General features: G+C 62.9%; 1 protein-coding gene across 13 annotated transcripts in view; it reads left to right on the forward strand.

The window, feature by feature from the left end:
* RBFOX3 (RNA binding fox-1 homolog 3) overlaps positions 1–15,701 on the forward strand; it is a 174,877-nt gene that overhangs the window by 124,937 nt on the left and 34,239 nt on the right. For all 13 annotated transcript variants that reach the window (XM_083805124.1, XM_083805122.1, XM_083805115.1 and 10 more), the window contains one exon: positions 13,157–13,201. The gene's annotated coding sequence lies outside the window, so the exon portion shown is untranslated. The remainder of the gene's footprint in view (positions 1–13,156; positions 13,202–15,701) is intronic.

Below are 15,701 nucleotides of genomic sequence, written 5' to 3' on the forward strand. Positions count from 1 at the left end.
ATTCACCCTGGCTAGTTTCTGCTTCCCTCCCTGAAGACGTAATTGAAAAGTGGAAGAATGGAGATTGCCATCGCCCCTGCCTGGAATAACACTGAGCTGCCTATTACCGAGAATCTCATTAATTAAGGATTATTTACAAATAACCACCCTCTCACAGAGCCGCGCACGCTCCCCGTTCACGCGCGTGCTCCCTCCTGTCACACGCGTGTGCACACGCATCCCCGAGCTCACTGGTGCCTGCACCTCACCCCGGCTCCCGCGGGGCCACGAGAAGGGGTTCTGCTGGGGCAGGGGGTGGCAGGGCCGCGTGCGAGCGGGGATGCGCACGGTGGCAGCAGAGCCAGCCGCTCGCTCGCCGCAGTGACCTCGCTTGCAGAGGACCGTGCTCCGTTGACTAATTTGTTTTCAATGGCAGTTTCTGGCAGCATCGCTGCCAGCATCGGTACGAGAGGCTTTGGGGGGTTTGAAATTACTTTTACGGGAACGGCGTGCGTTTCTCTGTTCTGGGTTGGTTTTGTAAGCTTCTTGCAGAGTCAGTCAGGGTGCTGCCGCTCCGCCGCCCGGAGCAGTTGTGTGCCCGGTCCCTTTGCTTGCCCGGGCTGGAGGGGAGACGTCTGCAGGAGGACACGGCCCTGCAGCGTGTCCACACCTGGTGAGACTCGTGCCGTTGGTGCTGGGGCGTTGTGTGCGAAGGGCAGGGGTTGTCCTCGTGTAGGAGCGGCGCTTCTTGTGCCGTATCAGTGCACGGCGATGGGCACGCTCCCACTCACCTCGCTCTGACTCCAGGCATGTGCAAGAGAGGTAACTTTGCAGAAGGCAGTCAAATAACCGTATAGTTTAATATCCCTGTGATCAGGACTGACATTTATATCGTTAATTTTAAAACGCTTTATTTCTTCTCTATTAAGTTAGACTCATTTCCAACAGGCTAAATAACTCTCTCTCCCTAACCGCGGGCTGGCGTTTTATCGTTTCCTTCCCTCTTTAGTTTTTGTTCCCTTTCTGGGAAGCTCGGCAAGATGGAAGGAGGAGATGGGGAGGAGCTGCCTGGCACGGTGCGTGGGTGTCTTGGGCATCCCCACGCTCGTGCAGAGCTGTGCCTGGTTGAGTCGGCTCCACGGGCGCCTGCAGGAAGCTGCTGGAGAGGCCGGGCCCTGCTCTGCCCCGCCGGGGGGGTGCGAGGGCTGCGGGTGCAGGTGCTGGGTGGTGACCCCGGCCCCCGCAGTGCGCGGCCACAGCCCTCGTGCTCCCTGATGTGCTTGGCGCGGGGGCCCCCGCAGGCATCTCGACAAAGCTCTGGCATTGTCTCCTCTGCGGGAAGCGGAGGAGCATCCTTGTGCTTTTGTGGAAAGGTGCTACGTTAGAGGAGGTAGGGATCAGAGAAATTAGAAATGGGAACTTCAGCAGTCCCTTCTCACCCATCCCCTGCGCCTGCAGGGACCGCACCTTGCAGTGGCTTCCCCTGGATTTAAGAGCCCTGCGTGACGGCTGGCTGCCCCGGGAGGGGAGCCCGGCCCCCACGGCTGTGCCGTGCGGATGGACGAGCTCGTGCTGGGCTGCCACTCGCGTCGGTCACCTCCGGAGCAGGAGCCTCTCTGTGCTCGTGCCGGGTGGCCCAGGCAGCGTGCAGGGCAACGCGGTGGTGGCACTGGGGCAGCTCGCAGCTGCTCCGGCTGGTGAGCGTAGGATGGTTTCTGAATCCGAAAGGGAAGTTTCTTCCCTCCCGTCCGTCTGCCTCAGTCCTCTCCCGGCATCATCTCCTGGCTCTGCCCCTCCTGCCAGCGTGAGGCTCTCGCACCGCCGCCCCTACCGGCTTCTCGTGTCCCTCCACGCGTGCCACCTTTGGTGCCAGGACCCCCGCCTGCTGGCCCGGGCTCTGGGGGCCTCGCTGCCGGTGGGGGCGTGGGGAGGTTTCAGCCCCCATGCGGAGCGCTCCCAGCCACGCGGGCCGGGGTTATTAGTTATTTTTAGCAATCGATGTTATTGATGCCGTGCTAGCCGGAGGAAGCCACTGGAGGGCTGTTCTTCCAACTCATTACATTTAGAGTTGAACTATCCCCCTTTTATATAAATCCTGACACATAAAGATAAAATACACAGTTTTCCACTGAGCTGCAGCCCAGACTTGGAGATGGGCTGGTGCTGGCTCGGGGAGGGGTCCCGAGGTCTTGCCAGGACGAGCGCGCTGTGGCTGCGAGGGCCCGGAGCAGAAGTGCCAGAGGTGCCGAGCACGGCTCCAGGGGGGCCACCCCTGGGTCCAGCCTCTCACCAGGTTGGGGCGGCTCCTGCCGACTTGGCCGTGCTCCACAGCACAGGACTCTCCTCTCCTCCCAGACAGCTGGGGAGGGTTGATGCAGCGGTCTGAGCCGTGAACGACAAGGAGCGGGCATCAGGCTTGGAAAAATTGCCCCATATGTCAATCTGACATCTGCAAGCATCCCGTCTGTCACATCTGACGTCTGCGTTGTTGTAGGGCGCACAGTCTGTGCCACGCTGGAGCTAAGCAGTCCGTGGGTGCTGCAAGTGCTGCTCTCGCTGACGTTGTGCTACCTTGCGGCCCTACGGGCAGCCAAAGGCTCCTTGTGCTGAGGGAACGAGAGAGGACCCCAGCGAGGGCTGGGAGAACAGGTCAGCCCGGTGCCCCATGGCCAGACTCGTGCCCTGATGCCTGGTGCTGGGGGAAGGAGCTCCGTCCTAACCCACCAGGGCTCAGCCAGCACGGCAGGGGGCCCTGGGAGCCTTCAGGTGCCCGTGGGTCCGGCCGGTGGCACCCCCCCAGGGGCTGGACCTGGCCTTGCGCTCTGCTGGCCGCGTGAGGTGCACGGCGAGGAGCGAGGCCGCGCCACAAGGCTGCCCCAGGGACATGGCTTCAGGCTGTCCCCGGCTCCGTGCCCACCCCAGTCTCTGGCCACAGCTCCTGGAGGGGGCTGGGGGCTCCCCCCGCCACCCCCTGCCCTCAGCACCCAGTGCTGCAGGACGGCTCCCGCACCCCGCGCGCACGGCGCTGCTGCTGCTTCATTAGCATTAATACTTGGCCAAGCTCTTTGATTAATGCGCTGACTTGAGCAGGAGGAACCGGTGCTGAGATGAAATGTAAACCCCGTGCTCCCTTCCAGCTCGGTCCCACTCACTCGATAGAAACTCGATCCCGGGCCGGGGGGGGATCGATGCTAACCCGCTTACCGCCCGCGCTGCGCCGGGCACGGGGCCTGCTGGAGGCAGTTGGGGGGCCGGGAGGGCGCTGCCAGCCTGCCCCCGAGGGGCTCTGGGCCCCCACGCACACGGGGCGAGGGCACAGGATGCCCATGGGGGCAGAGTCCTGGGGCGGCACGCTGGTCACGTCGGGCAGGGGGCACCCGGACAGGCGGTGGCCCGAGGGGCCTGGGGCAGCAGAACGGCTTTCGTGCCCCCCAAGGCCGGCGTCCCCACTCCTCGGGGTGGCAGCAGCACGTCCGTGTGTCCGTCCGGAGTCCGGCACGCACAGCTGAGCCCCAGGCAGCCTGGCACCTCTCCTCCCCAGCGCATCGGGGACGTTTCTTCACGGGCACAAAGGAGAGAGCCCCCGCGTTTCCAGTTACATCAACCCAGGGGTTGCAAGGCAGCAGCCCGGGCTCGGCGGAGAGGGCTGTTTCAATTTACTTTTGTAGTTTTTCATTTCAAGATGAAATTAAGCTACAGAGAGGAGGGGGGAAAAAAAAACACACGGACAAAAAAACAAACCCACAACCTTTTTTTTAAAGCAATGCATCAACGCATCCCTTCAGGGAAAAACACTCTTACATGGAGGTTTTCCTGCACTTTAGCTGTCCTTGGTGTCTCAGTTCTCCTGCACTTTCAAAATGCTTGCCCCTGGCCAATTCCCTCTGTGCTCTGTTTTTTTTTTGGTTGTTTTCTGTTTTTTTGGTGACTGTTGTTTCCAGCCAATTTTACAGTAGATCTGTATTACGATAAAAGCCTTCCCCTGCTCACCCTGCCACGTTTTGTGCCACCGTGACTCCGGCAGTGCCCCGCTGACACAGCCTGGGGACCTGGTGGCGGCCCCCTGCTCGGCGGCCACCCGCGCTCACGCTCACGCTCACCTACCTGCGCACCCAGAGCCCGCACCGGGCACCCGCGGTGCTGGGCTCTGCCCCCGCTGCCAGACCCTGCCGGGAGCTGCTGCAGCCCAGGCTGTGCCTCCGGCAGCTCCTCCGGTGCCTCCGTCCCGGCCGCTGCGTCCCTGCCCTGCTCCGTGCCGAGCTGCGGGGCCGGGGATCGGCCGCGGCCACCCCTCGGAGCGGAGCTGCCTCCCTCTGCCGTGTCCCCCCAGGTTCTCGCCGAGGAGGTAGGGCTGCAGGTTAATTTATGGTGTACGAGGGAGCCGAGGATGGGAATAGCGTCTGCCCTCTAAATAAGTCATGAAGCAGGATCCCAACAGCACAATTAGAACCCTCCGTTAATGATTATTTATGGGGCTGGGAATGCTTATTTAACCTGCCTGTATTAAATATTAAACCAAATTATAATATTTATAACTGTATTTACAACGGAGGGGAGCGGTGCCCTGCCGGGGCAGGGTTGTGATGTGTGGGCTGTGGGTGCCAGCCCAGCCCCGGCACAGGTGAGGGCTGTGCCTTCACCGGGGGGGCCGGGAGGAGCCGCCAGCCCCCCCGGGGAGCACAGCCAGGTCGCAGGGAGCAGAGGAGCAGTTGCAGCTCCATCTCCTGAGCCCACCCAGCTTGCGAATGCTTTAGTCCAGAGCCAAGTCCTGCCAGGAGGGTGCAGAGTGATGCTGCGGTCAGGGGCTGAGCCGGGGCGGGGGGACGCTGCTGGGGACAACGGCGTCTGCACAGGGTGGTGGCCCTGCTGGCCCTCCTGGGTGCCGGGAGGGGGGCTCCTGGGGCCGGCTGGGACCTGCCCCCAGCTGCCTGCAGCCCCTGCCAGGAGGCGCAGCCCCCCCGGTGCTGCAGCGATGCTGCGATGGTGCACCACTGGGTTCTGCTGGCCCTGCCTGCCCCATGGGCATCCTGGCGAGGATGAGGAGAGCCCTGTGGGCACCCCAGTGAGGGTGGGAGAAGAGCCCCGTGAGCACCCTGGCGAGGATGAGGAGAGCCCCGTTTGCCCTGGCAGGGCCGACGGGATGCAATCGACGTGCCAGCCCTCCGCAGCCACCGAGGGAGACGAGCAGGGAAATCGGCTGCTGTTAGCAGAGTCCCAGCTGAGTAAAATACCCAATTGAATTGATTTCACTTGCAATTGGAAAGTCTATTGGCGAGGCAAACTGTGTTATCAACCCGGAGTGAGCTGAACGCCGCGCTCGTCTGAAGAGCGCGCCGGGGGGCTGCGCTCCCGCGGCACTGAGGGGCCCCGCTGACCCGCCGGCTCCTCCCACCCCATGGGGGTTTTTTTGTCCCCAAAATGAGTGTGGAAAATGAAAGTAGTCGGCTGTGGCTGAGGGTGCAGCATCCAGGCACGGGGTGGTCTTTAGGGAGAGCAGGCTCTGCCAGGTGCTTGCTCTCCGTGAAACCAGGTCGGCACCCCCAGCCCTTGGGGACTGAGCACCACGCGGAGGGCACGATGCTGAGCCTGGGCTCAGCTGCTCCCCCCAGGGCTCTGGGCAGGGCACAGATGCAGCAGGCGATGGGAAGGCAGCGGGGCCTCGGGGACGCCTGCCTGGGTGAACTGGGGTGAACTGGGGCAGCTCTCCCCAGGGTAGCTCGGGGTCCCGGCCCCGTCCTGCCGCGCTGCTCGCCTTCAGAGGCCAGCACACACGCAGAGCACCTCGGGGATACGGGGCCATCGGAAGCCTCCTGCCCTGTGCAGAGGCTGGGGGACAGAATCAGGCTGTAAAACCCTGCTCGGGGCTGCTCCGCGAGATGAGAGCAGCAGGTTTTGCAGATGTGAATGCTCGGCACTTTAAGGAGCAGAGAAGCAGCCTGTGGGATTTCCAGCTGCTGAGGGCAACTGAGAGGAGACCTGTGGCTGGATTTCTGCAAAGGTTCAATGCCGTGGTGACCACTAACAATATTTTCAGGTATGCAATCTAAGATAATGACAGGGCTAATCAAATCTCAAGCATAAGCTGTTGCTTTTGGGGTCAGGAGGGAATGTACTGCACCTAGAGCAGCAGTGCTTAATTGCTTTTGTCTTCCCCTGAATCAAAGGAGACAGCTGGGCTTGGTGGGCCATGGGGTCTAATGCTCAGGCCTCGCAGCTGTGTGCGGCTGGGTGTTTGCTGCTCGCTCCAATCCAGTTCCTTTATCGCATAGACATGGCTCCTATTCTGCTTGCCCTAGCAATTGCGGGAGATAAGTGAAAAATCCCTCCGTGCTCCCAAAGACAGTGTGATTGCAGGTTCCGCAGCCTATTGCAGATAAAATGATGATTAAGGGGTCCTACCCTATAAGCAGACAACCATGTTGACCTTATTTAGGCTCCTAATCAATTTGCCCCCCGGTGTGATTAATTGAGACGCTTGCCATTGATTTTCTGTGAGACAGGAGCGGCTAAGGTGGGATTCACAAGGATGCCTGCAGGGAGATCTCGGGGCTGTTGGCGAAGCCGCGGCAGCGCGAGGCTGAGCCGTGCTGAGTCCTCTGCCAGGCCGGGATTATCCTGTCGCTCCTCAGCCATGGCTTCTGGGTCCCGGTGTTGAGGTTGCCAGCACGGCTTTGCTGAGAGCCTCCTTCCTTCCTTCCTTCCTTCCTCTGCCTGCAGAAGGGTTGCAAGGGTTGAGCGCTGCGTGGTTGCTCGTAGGGGTCCAGGTGGGACTTGGGATTCTCAGTGCCGGGCCCTGCCTGCATCCCGCAGACAGCGCAGGGGCCTGGGGAGGGTTGGAGGAGGCTGAAGGATGGGGCACGTCCCTGGTCAGCCCCCCTGGGAGGCAGGCAGGTGGCACCCATGCGTGGCTCATGCATCTGTCAGGGTGAGCCCGTGGAGACTGCGCAGGCTGGCGCCGTGCGGTCCCGCTGGGGCTGGTGCCAGGGGTGCCCTGCCGCAGTCCTGTGGAGCCCCGCGGAGCTGCTGGCTTGTGTTTGCTGTTAACCCTCCTTCCCCGCTGATAGTTATGCAGGATAAGTTATGTGCTGGGGGATTCGGTGCTCTGGTCAATTATTGCAGGCGGTAAAGCAGCTCACTGGTGCCATTTTTCCTTGGCAGACTGAAGGCAGGGTGGTGCGGTGGAAGGAAGGAGCGATGCGCTCCCCGCACGGAGCAAGGAGGGTCCCGGCACAGCGGCTCCAGAGGGAGCTGGGCTCTGCCCCTGAGCGCTGCAAGAGGTGTGGGAGCCTCCTGCCCCAAGCATCCCCACGGGGCCGGGGGTGACCAGCGCCAGGGCCCCCCCAGCACAGGAGCTGCCTGCGCCTGCCAGGGTGGAAAGGCTCTGCCCAGAGCTGCGTGCGTGAGGTGAAGGACCTCCAGCACGGATGATTGGAAAGGATTTTCTGGCTAAATTGCTGAGCAGATGGATTTACCCTGGACTGGTCCTTGTGGACTCTGGAACATTTTCTCTTCTGTCACGGTTCCTTTTTATGACCTGCCATTTGCTCCAGCAAGCAAGAAGAGAGAGCTCTTGGCGTCGAGCTCCTGCTCCAACTGCTGTTCGGGAACGCGCCGGCATCGCTGCCGGGAGCCGCGAGCTCCTTTTCAGGAACGTGGCCGGGGCCTGGCAGGAGACCCCTGGCTGCCCCCTCCCCTGCCTCGCACGGCCGGGGCTGGCGGGGTGGGAGGGGGCGGGCAGCTGTCGGCTGGTGGGGGAGGACGCTGTGCCAGCGATGCCGCAGCGATTTTTATGGTGAGCCCTGAACCATTATAGTGACCACCCGGAGTGTGCACGGCTCCGTGGTGCTTCCTGCAGCCCGGTTAGGGGGCTGCTGTGCTGGGAACCCCCAGGTTCCCCACCCCATCCCACACCCGAGCAGTGCAAGGCCCCGGGGCTGGTGCATCCCTCGCGGGCGGGCAGCTCGCTCCCCACAGCTGGGACAGCTCTGGATGCTGTGGGCTCACCCAGTGGGCAGTGGCTGCTGTGCCCTCGGTGCTGCTCAGAGGTGCAGGCGGTGCCTTGCCATGGCATGGGGTGACAGGGCTGGTGGCACACGGAGAGCACCCGCAGGTCTCCCCAGACCTCACATTGCCAGGGCAGCAGTGGCGGGCTGGGGGACAGCTCCCTGCAGCACCTCAGTCACGGCTCCGGGCTTGGTTTCTGTCTTTGCCTGATGGCCGTCAGCTCTGCTAATTATACACAGGCTAATCATAGCCCTGGGCTGAGCAGCTTCCAGCAACAGTGTGCTTCCTTGGCAGCTCGCTGGAGCTCTTGTCACCTCCCTTGTGCTCGGTGTCTCTCCCGGCCCTCCGTCATCCGTCCCCTCTGACTGTGGAGCCCTCTGGTACGGGGCAGTCCTGCCCAAGCATCGCCCTGTGCTCCTCCCGTGGCCCGCCGTGCTCCGAGCAGCGTGACCCGTCGGTTGTCACCCAGGTGCTGGTGGCACAGCCCTTCGCAGCATGGTGGCAGCAAGCGCAGGGGCTGTGGTGGCCCTGGGCGCTCCGCTCGCTCTGCCGTTCCACGCATTGATCGGGGCGGTTACTTAGGTTTCCGCTGTTCCTGTTTATGACTGATATTTCTCTTTCTTAGAAGAAGGGGAAAAGATGACACACTATCTTCTACCAAAGCCTTTCCCCTTCCTCCAGCAGTGTTTCTGCCATTTACATTAAAGGCTGTAACGGATTGGAGTAAATGGAGCAGGTTTGCAATTAGTTTTCAAAGTACTTATCTCATTAAAGTAAATGAATTATTGATTTAGTGACACTCATGCTTTTAGTGAGCGGCACAGTGCCATCACCACTCTGTTCCCTGGCTCACGACGGTGGTGGCCGGCCCTCGCACGCTTGCTCCTTACGCGCACGCATGTGCGTTTGCATGCGCGTGGCAGCGGGCGCGTTTCCGACCCGTTCCTCAGCCTCGTGGCACCGCGGAGCCACGCCGGCAGCGGGAGCCTGGGAGCCCGGCCCCGGCACGGCTGCGCGAGGGGCACCGGGCACGGCGTGGCAGGCAGGGGCGTGCACCGGGAGGGACAGGCTGGGGACCTGCACTGGTGCTCCAGGGCTGTGCCCGGTGTCCTGGCACGCCGCCGTGCCTGCAGCGCCGGATGCGTTCACCACGCAGCCCTTGCAGCGCCTGGGATGGCGAGGAAGGCCGGCCACCCGCCGGCGGTGGAGGTGCTTTGCTCTGGTGCCCGGCAGGGCACGCGTGGGGCTGCCTGGTGGTGCAGGGGGCTGGTGTCGGTGCTGCCCGGCGGCTGTGCCGCACGGCTCCACTGGTCAGCAGGAGAGGGTGTGAGCCTGGCACTCAGCGCCCGGGCTGGATGCACCCCAGCAGCGCGTGGCCGCAGGAGGGTGAAGCGCTGCGGTGAAGCCAAATGCTCATGGCTGCACTTGCCCGCCCCTCAGCCAGCTGCTGACTCATCTCTTTTGCGCTTCTCTGTACAGAGATTTAATCTCTCCCGTAAGATAAAATACTCCATTAATGGGAACCTGCCTACTCAGAGCCGCCCCTCTCTCTGTTCCAGGCAGAGGGGGCCGTGCTCCCCGGCGGCCAAGAGCTGAGGCTGTCGCTTCTGGGAGCGCACCCAGCATCGCAGCCGTGGGCAGAACCGGCCCTCGAGGGGCTGAGATGACGCCCAGCCCTGCAGTGGCCCCACGCGCTCTGGGTGTGAGGCCAGGCACTCCGGGAGTGTTTTTCCCTTGCTGTTGTGTCCCTGTGTCTGATGTCTGGTCTGGGACAAGAAGGAGTGGGAGGATGCCGGCAGGGCGAGCCACGAATGTCGGGCTCCTCTTGCGGTGCCTCAGTGCTGCTTTCCTGGCAGATTTCACGGGCGCTGTCTGCGTGGGAAGCTCTTCCTCCTCCTCTGAGGGGCAGCATCGTCTGAGGGAGGCGGTGGCAGTCCTGCAGGAGCGGCAGGCATCGAGCACGCAGGCAGACGGCAGGAGGTGCCAGGGGAATAAGCGTAAGTTGCAGGAAGAATTTCAGTTCAGAGGTTCACAGCAGTTTCTCAGGCAGGTGTTCTGGTAACTGGAGTCAGTACTGGGACGCTTGCGGGAGCTGTGCTGAGCACACGTGCACCCCGGGTCGCACCGTCCCCTCCCTCAGCTGAAGGGCTCCGTTTGTCCCTTGCCAAAGGGAATGGTTCTCCACGAGCGGGCTCTCCAGGTTGTTCAGCATCACCTGCCCTCAGCCAGCCCACGTCCTGCAGCGTAAAGCACGTGCCTGAGCTCCGGAGGAGCCTGCAGCTGGAGCTGAAGGTCAGCGCTGTGCCAGGGGCCCTGCCCGTCCCTGGGAACGAGCGGCCGGGGCGCATGCCAGCTTCGTGTGCCAGCCAGCTCGGCTCAGCAAAGCAGAACGCGTCTGCTCCGTCCAGGCAAGAGGCATCTGGTTACAGTATTTGGGGAGAGGCAGCAGGAGAAGGAACAACACTGAGTCTTGCCGCTGTCCGCCAAGAAGTGACTGCACTTTTTGGATTGGAGCCGTCGGTTTGGGGACTCTCCCAAACGGTTACTCAGCCCTAAAGCTGTCCTGGTGCTGTGGCTCCTGCAACAAAGCCGCAGGGACCTGCCCGTGGTCAGGACGGCGCTGCCGGTACCGCATCAGCAGGCGGGAGACCGGAGGGTGCTGGGGTGCCTTCGTGGCTGCTCTGAAGGTCGAAGCGTTTCTCCAGCATCCTTTATTCCCCTGCTAATGCTGAAGCCCGCTGTCAGGCTGCAGCCCTCGCCACGTGGATGCCTGCCTGGCTTCAGGCTCTTCCAGCCTTGCCTTGCCTGTGGGCTCAGGACGGGCTCGCAATGCAGGGACGCAGCCAGGCGGAGCTGTGGGGACGTGGTGGGACGAGCTCCTTGCCAGGTCCCCCCCCAGCCCCGGGGCTCTTCCAGGCGCTGCTTGCACATCTCCCCCTGCAGCCCTTGGCTTGCAGCAGGGCACGGCCCGGGCTGGCCACCCAGCCAGGAAAGCTGCGGGGAGCTGGCGGTGCCCCCTGGGCCCGCGGGGCAGCACCTGCAGGCGCTGCTGGGAACGGGGCATTTCATCTTTCTGAGTTAAAAAAAAATAAATCTTCTCATTTAATTAAAAGTGTTGACATTGTGCCTGGCCATCCCGCCCGCCAGAGAACGTGGTTATAAATTAAACATTAAACCTTTAATGGCCCATAAAGAAATATTCGCTGCTGCTTATGTATATAGGGGATATAAATAGAGAGGGCTGCTGGGGGAGGGGCAGGATATTATTTTTCCTCAGCCAAATAATCTTTGCTAATGAATTTAATTAAAAGAAAAATTAATTTAGGATTTTCGGTGGAGGGAAGGGGGGTCAAAACATACTGTGGAAAACTCCTACTGAGAAGTTTCGCAGAAAAGCTGAAGAGGCCTGGCGGCAGGAACGGGGACCCTCTTCAGGTCCGAGAGGTTTTACCTGGGTTCGGTTTTGGGGATGAGCTGCCCTGTGCTGGGCTCCCTTCATTTGGATACGCTGCTGTGCCCGTTCCTCTCCTGCCTTGGTGAATGCAGCAGGACAGAGAGATTCTGGCCGAGCAGCCTGGTCCCTGCGGTGCTCGGGGCCACCCGGGATTTGTGCCGGGCTGGTGCCTGGCTCAGCGAGCTCCCGAGCAGGCGAGCGCGGCGCATCCCGGCTGCGGGGGCCCCGAGCTGGTTGTGTGGAATTTCTCAGAAGGCGCCTTCCTTGGGAAATGTGTTTGGGAAATGAGATTTTACCCATCACTGTACTTCCCTGAGGAGAGCGAGCGTCCTTCAATTATTCATCGCCAAACAGGCTGCCTGAGTTCCCAGCACACCCAGACCTGCTCCTGGAAGGGGACCGCGCTCCGGAGTTGTCTGCTCCCCGCTTTGCCGTCTCCTGCCTTCCTCTCCCAGGGATCCTCGTGAGCGTTTTCTTGGAGGAGCCGAGGAAGGAGAGCTGAGAGCGAGCCAGGGAGGGCAGGAGCTGGAGGCCCTGCCGGGAAGGAGCGGGGTGCCCGCGGCGATGCGGGGATGTCCTCCTGCTGCTGGGGACCGGGAGCTTCCCACGAACTTCCCCCGGGCGCGCACCTCCGCGCGCTGCGGCTGGAAGACCCTCCGAGCCTGGAAAACACGTCTAGCTGGGCTAGAGCTTTCTGGAGGGTTTTTATCATAAGAGCACTAATGGAAGTCAGCACCAGCCTAATGAGCTGTGTTCCTCCATGAATCTGATTCATTGAGGCAGGAATTACCATAATTGATTATCCTGCTGTGCGGCTAAGAGCGGTGTTTGCTAACACAAGTGCCTGGGAACCAGCTCCGCGCTTCCAGCGCTGCCACCACGCCGGGGCTGTGCCCTGGGGCCAGCCCAGCTCCAGCACGGCTCCGGCGGTGCTGGATGTGCTGGGCTGGCCGGGAATCGGGGCCCCGCGGGTGTACGGGAGGCCGCAGGAGATCCACAGCTCAGTGAGACGAGTAGAGGTGTCTGAGTGTCTGCAGGGAGAGGCTGCAGGACTCGGCACCTTGAGATCCCCAAAGAAGCGGTTAGCAAACAGAAACAACCCTCATTTACTCTTAAAAAAAAAAAAGTCTCGTGATGTATAAGCTGCTCTCATTATTTTTGAGGGTCTGACATGATTTATGAACATTTGGGTTGGCAATGTTGCAAAAGCCAATTAGTTGAAGTGCAGCTTTCAGGAAGTTTTCTTTGAAATTCGGTGGTGTTCTCCAAGAAGTCCCCGGAGCTGGGACAGCGGTGCCGGAGCTGCGCCCTGCAGGGTCCCCGGGGGGCAGGACGGGTGCTGCCGGGGGCACGAACCGGGCTGTCCTTGGGTGCGCGCGATGGCTGCGCCCTACCCGGGGCTGCCGGGCACCCGGCAGAGCTGAGCCAGGGGCTGCGCTCGCAGGTTCCCAGGGCCTGGCAAAACGCCCGCAGGAGCTGGAGGCGCCTCGCAGGGGCAGCCCCACGCCGGGTGCCGCTGCCCGGGCGGCATCGCCGCAGCCTGGCTGCCGGCTGCTCACCGGGGCAGGTTTCCCAGGGCTCCCGGGGAGATCACGCTCGTGGTCATACTTGTATTCTAAAAATTTTGCCAATCAATGAGCAAATGGCATTGACTGTAAGCAGGTTAGCGATAATGATCATTGATTTTAATTCTTCCTCCTCTTTCTTCTCTTTTCTTAGAGAGTCCAGCGCGAGCACCGCAGGAGGAGCTTGGCTGAATAAAAGGTACGGAGACGTCCGCTCCTGACGAGCCAGGGAGAGGCGAGATGGGGCTTTGGGGCTCGGGCAGCCGCCCCAGGGCCTGAGCCCAGCGTCCCCCCAGAACCCCCGTGGTCCATGCTAGGGCGGCCCCGAGGGAAGCAGGGGTCGGGCGGCGGAAACCTGCATGTCCGGGGCTGTGCGGGGCAGGCGGGTGGGCACGGAGCCGCGGCCCCACGGCCGGGGGGGGGCGGCACAGCGGCTGCCCACTCGCTGCACGGGGCCCCAGTCACGGCGGGTCCCCCCAGGCACCGACCCCGCAGCCGAGCCCCCGCGCAGCGTGGCGTGAGTGGAGTGAGTCCGGGCGAGGAGGGTGGGCACAGCCGGGGGCTGCGGTGTCTGTGAGCTGTCCGTGTGTGCTGACGTTGCTGTCTGTCTGTCTGTGCTCTGTGCGCCTCCCGGGACGTCGGCTGAGGGGCTGCGTCCTCACCCAGGGTGACACCAGCCCTGGGGCGGTGGCCCCTGCTCGCAGCGTCCTGCAGCCCCCGCTGCCGGGTGTCACTGCTGCGTCCCCGGGCTGAGCCCCAGGGTGGTGACGGTGGAGGGGAGATGTGAGGGGAGGAGTGCTTTAGTCCTTGTCACCAGCAGGACAATGACGGTGGCCGGCTGGGAGGGGGGGTCGTAGTCCAAAAGGATCTGGAGATCCCCTGAGAGTAGAAAAGTTGTCCTTGGAAGAGGGGTGCAGGGGTTGGCGGATGGAGGAAGGAGGCTGAGCAGCAGCCATGGAGCAGGGCGCAGGGGTGGCCGTGGCTCCCGGGGAGCCTTTGGCTGGCACCGTGCTGGGCCACGCACGGAAACCCAGCAGCACGCGCGGGCCAGGCAGGGTGTGTGCGTTCCCTGCTGCAGTCATCGCGGGGAGCAGGCAGGGTCCCTGCACGGCACCCAGCGTGTCACCTCACCCGTGCTGTGGCAGGGCTGCAGGTGGGCAGGAAGGTCCCTGAGGGGACAGAGCTTGGCCTCCACCTCTGCCGTTTGTGCCCGGGACAATTTCTCCGCGATGTATTCCCCATGCTGAAGCAAGAGCTTCGCTCCTCCCAGGTGCCCAGCTGCGTGCAGGGGCCGCTGGTCCCGCAGGAGCCCTCAAGTGCCAGCTCCTCTCTGCTCCCCCGTCCCCAGCCCTGCGCCCTCCAGCCTGGCGCAGGGACGCCTCCCAGCCATGCGTGCTCGCAGGGCCCCAGGGTGCTGCTGCAGCCGAGCCAGGAGCTGCTATGGCCCAGGGCCCCTGCTCCGTCTGGGAGATGCAGCGTGAGGTCTGGGCACCCCGGGGACAGAGGCACGCGGCCGCCCGCCCTGCGCTGCCCTTTTGGAAGCAGCCGTTTGGGATGCACGCAGAGGCACCCCCACGGCTGGGGGCTGGGGGCACGGCCTGCCCTGAGCCTGCCGGCCGGGGCCGCATGGTTGGGTGCTCAGGGAGGAGATGTCCCCCGCAGCAGCAGGGACACGGCAGTGGGGTCGGTGTTCTGTGGCCAAGCAGCCCCCGGAGCCCCGTTTGGGTGGAAAAGGGGAAGCGTGTTGTCCGGGCGCGTGGTGACGTGGGCTGTTTGCAAAGGTGCTCGCAGGGCGAAGGGAGCAATGGAAACGGGGCTGGGAACAGCTGGCAGAGGAGGTGAAACGGCGCCGGGAGCAGAAGTGGCTGGGCGCGGGGCAGAAGAGCGGCCCCGCAGGGCTGAGCTGGGGCGATGCTGCTGGCGGGGGGGCCCTGCCCAGCGTCCCCCCTCGCTGGGTCTCAGCTTGCACGGTGAGGGAGGTTTTATTTGGAGTCTCGCCTCACAATGCTGCAGTGAGCCTCTCTGCCCCGGGAGGGCAGCGTCCTGCCCTGCTCCCCACGCAGGCAGCGTGCCCCACGGGGTCCGGCCGTGCCCCCGGCCCCGGCTGGGAGCCAGCTCGTAGGGCGCAGGGGAAGAGGGGAGGGTTTTGATCACCAGAATATAAGAGGGAGCGGGAAGCCCCCCGCCCCTGCTGCCTGCAGTGGTGGCTCCTCTGCTTTATCACCCTCTCCTGGTTCTGAATTATTGAGAGTGTTGCTTTCTTTTATTGCTGTGCTGGAGGAGAAATGCCTCAGCCCGGCTCTGCTTTGAATACGATTACGGGGCTGGAGATGTCAGAGCCAGCAGGGCCCCAGAGACTAATCTGCCGCCCCTCTTGCTCCTTTCCCTTCCCTTACCCTTATTTATTCCCCTGCTGCTGCGCCTGGTTCAGCGCACGCGGTCCCTTTGCTCTCCTCGGCGGCGGTGCCCCAGGAGGACGCAGATTTAGTGGCTGACGAGCGGCGCTGCCCCGCTGTGCCCGCAGCGAGCGCTGGCCCACACGGGGCAGGTTTGCATGGCCACGAGGGGTCCTGCCGGTGGGCTGCGGGCAGGACAGGGCGGGTGTCCCCCCCGCCACCGCTCCCGCTGACCCCCCTGGGGGACCCCAGCCCGTCCTGCGCTCCCCTCCCTCGGCTTCCCCGTGCAGCACTGGGGGCCCT

The sequence above is a fragment of the Anser anser genome (genome assembly GCF_964211835.1).
Source record: "Anser anser genome assembly, chromosome: 19".
NCBI classification, from domain to species: domain Eukaryota; kingdom Metazoa; phylum Chordata; class Aves; order Anseriformes; family Anatidae; genus Anser; species Anser anser.